At 36.7% G+C, this 3,769-nt stretch overlaps 1 pseudogene; it reads left to right on the forward strand.

The window, feature by feature from the left end:
* Positions 1–1,399: 1,399 nt before the first annotated feature.
* LOC121969074 lies at positions 1,400–3,517 on the forward strand (annotated as a pseudogene).
* Positions 3,518–3,769: the final 252 nt, after the last annotated feature.

A 3,769-nucleotide genomic window follows, 5' to 3' on the forward strand; every position in this document is an offset into this window, starting at 1 on the left:
CGATTAACGCATAACCCATAACGATTAACGCTTAACGATGAACGCTTAACCCATAACAATTAACGCTTAACGCTTAACCCATAACGATTAACGATTAACGCTTAACGATTAACGATTAACGATTAACGATTAACGCTTAAATATTAACGCTTATCTCACAACGATTAACGATTAACCCATAAACCATAACGGTTAACGATTAACGCTTAACCCTTAACGATTAATGATTAACGCTTAACGCTAAACGATTAACGCCTAACCTATAATGAATAACGCTTAACGATTAACGTTTAACGCTAAACTCTAAACCCTAAACGCTAAACCCTAAACCCTAAACCCTAAAACCCTAAATCCTAAAACCCTAAACCCTAAACCCTAAACACAAAATACTAATTTTTCTCCTAATCATCATATCTACTACCTCCATTGATTTACCAGTGCGAATTTCTATGTTCCATGTTTCAAATCTTAGATTATTAGTTTTCTTATCATATTTGTTCTTATCTAACCTATGGTGTGAGAACTCTTGCCTATTTAACACTACACCCAAGTTCTCATGGAGATGTAGCGGTCCTTGCTGAGACGTTACAATCGGATCCTGTAACGCGAACTCTTTCATATTTATCACAACACCCAAGTTCTGAAGATGTAGCGATCATTGCCGAGACGTTACAGTCGGACCCTGCAACGCGTTCCTTCAGGGGAACAACCTAACATTAGCACAAATAGTTTAATGGATTCATTCATTGAATATTTGCCATAGTTTAAGGCTGACTGGCAACCTAACGCAACCCTCCTCCTTTATCCGGGATTGGGACCGACCATGACCGGTCATCATGGGCGGAGTTAATTCCATATTATTTTTTTTCCTACTTTAGTAAAAATTTAAACATGGTCGCGTTTTAAATAAATAAATAACAAATCCTTTGCCTCCTCACTTCGGACGACGAGTTTCTATCGTATTTTGTAAGTGGATCCCACCGAATCGTTCCCCCCAATTTGCTTCCCTTCTTTACCTTTGTCCCGCTTCCCGTTGATTCTTCTGCAATCTCGGATTGGTCTTCGTCTTTCTCGTTAGTTCTTACTGGACGAAGCATGATATTTGATGCGGGAAGATTTTTGATCGACCGTTGTGCCTTCGGGAAGAAACCGAGGTCATTGCTTGCTTCCTCCTTCTGAAAGTTCAAACCCATCGTATTATTTTAGGTTTTGTGAATTTTAGGGATGCAGCGCAGGTTGACGATTTCCGCCTCATATGAAATATATAGAATGATTTAGCATCGCGATTTGTGTTTAGGGCTATAACTTTTCTCGAACTACATTTTATTTTCGTAAGTGGTGGTGCTCTTTCTGAGCGCAAGAAGAGAGATATGCTGCTGGAACTTTGTTGGTTCATGCAATGCCGGAGAAAGAGATCCGTGAAGATGATTTCCTAAACATGGACACCATAATGAGCCATTCGCAGGTTAGCAATGTCTAAACTTTGAATTGTTGTTTTGTTCTACTTGCATTATAATATGGGCTTGTTTATGAATATATCTTCTTATACTTCTTCTAGATGTTGATTTTTTTCTGGTTCGCTGCCTATATATCACCTCTGATAGTTCTCAATACTCTCAAACTTTTGTTGTTTGAACTATATGTGATTATGGACCCCTATTATGATTCTTATCTTTAATCTTTCAGAAATTAGAAGAAGAGCTACAAAAACTGGGACTGAAAATTAAACATCATGAGGACAACCTGAAATTTCTCAAGGCTCAGATTGATGGAATTGATGAATCGATTCTAGATTTGCAAGGTGGAATATCTATCTTCCCTTAGCACTAGAACCAAATAAAATAACAATGTTTCTTATTCTATGTCCATCGATAAAACTTCTTCTCTTTGATGATGGCACTCTGATAGTTGAATTGTTCTTTTTTGTTACTGTTGCATAATGTTTTGTTGTAGTCCTGTGCCCTGATAAAGGAATTTTCCACAGTTGAACTTGGCCAATATCATTCTAGAGCTCTGGAAACTGAAAACAGCATTGTATCTCCTGAGAAATCTGAAAATCATACTGTTGAAAACATACTAAGCAAGATCGAAGCGTGGCTGGTCTAATATATTATATGAAACTTGATCATGGTCCACTAGCGGCAAAGTTACCATTGACGAAGGATGTGCTGGGTGTAGTAGCAACACTTGGGAAAGTGCATGACGATAACCTTAGCAGGTCAAGTGATTTAGTCAATCCCCAGGTTAATTTTGTTGACTGACCACTAGCCATCTGGGAGCATATTACAAGAGATTTTTGATAGCATGTTCCTTATATAACTCTCTGCAGGATTTTATCAGAGTACTTAGGCTTGGAGAATATGATGACTGTAGTTTGCAAGACATATGAAGGTGTTATGGCTCTTGAGAAATATAATAAGGATGGCATGATAAAGAGAAGATCTGGTCTTAATGGACTTGGTCTCTCTGTTGCACGAAATATACAAGCAAGATATCTCGTCTATTGTATTGAGAATTTGAGGCAAGTATTTATAAATTGAATTAATCATACCCTACCACCTTTTCCTGGTTAAAATGTATTGCATAGGATTTGAATTTTGATTTCCTTTTCTCTTTTTCCAGACCTTATGTTGGTGAATTTATACCTGAGGATCTACAAAGGAGACTTGCTTTGCTGAAGCCAAGACTAGCTAATGGGGAAACTCCACCTGAATTTATAGGTTTTGCTGTTAATATGACTGATCTGGACCGTATGCACTTGGCTTACATCACACCTAATGGACTTGGCCTTCGTGAGACTCTCTTTTATAACTTATTTTCTCTCTTGCAAGTGTATAAAACCAGATCTGGTATGCAATGTGCTATGCCTTATATTAGTGATGGAGCTATCTCCCTAGATGGGGATATAATGGAAAACAATGGCGTATTTTACCTTGGTGACAGGTATTATATCTTACACTGTAAATAGATAGTGTATTTTTCATTAAGCAGAAGCACTTCTATTTTATAGGTTTTGCAAGAATCAAAATTTCCAATCAACTCTTTTAGTTATGATTCATATTTTTTCTTAACCTTCAAAGGCATTGTTTGCAGCCAAAAAGGAAGAGAGCATAAACTACCTTAAAGAGACTGCACTGAATTGGAAACAGGTTTCTCCCTATATATGTAGACAGAATATACGGCCTTTATTATGGTATAGGATTTACACAGATATTTTAACAGTCAACAAAGAATAACTTCAATGTCTTCTAGATATTCCAAATGCCAATTAATCCATGAGCATGAAACAAAATCCTCTCATAGAACATTTTTTTTTTAAAATAAATAAATAAATAAAGGTTTGTTTTTGAAGATGGTGCTTTTGACATCAAATAGGCTCCATTTTTTCCACAGTTTTCGTATTTTATTGGTTTTTCTTTCCATGCAATATGATCTTTGCTGCTAACTATGGTTTCCATGTAAGTTGCTCTTTAATGCATTTCTGCTATTGCAGGGCGTGGAAAATAATTATAACTAGTTTCAAAGGAGGTGAAGAGATCCAATGAACACAAACCAAAGAAAAATAATTATAACTAGTTTCCAAGGAGGCGAAGCGATGCCCCTACTCCCGAACTTAATATTGTTTAGTAGATGTCATATGTCCACACAAGTTTTGTCAACAGGGTAAATAGACTTAGACTTTAACGTTTTAGCAATTGCGAGCGTAAACAAAAAAAAAAAAAGGAAGGTGTAGCAGCAACTACTGCCTAATTGCTACAGCGGACAGTAA

Source organism: Zingiber officinale, chromosome 4A (genome assembly GCF_018446385.1).
Source record: "Zingiber officinale cultivar Zhangliang chromosome 4A, Zo_v1.1, whole genome shotgun sequence".
Classification (NCBI taxonomy): Eukaryota; Viridiplantae; Streptophyta; class Magnoliopsida; order Zingiberales; family Zingiberaceae; genus Zingiber; species Zingiber officinale.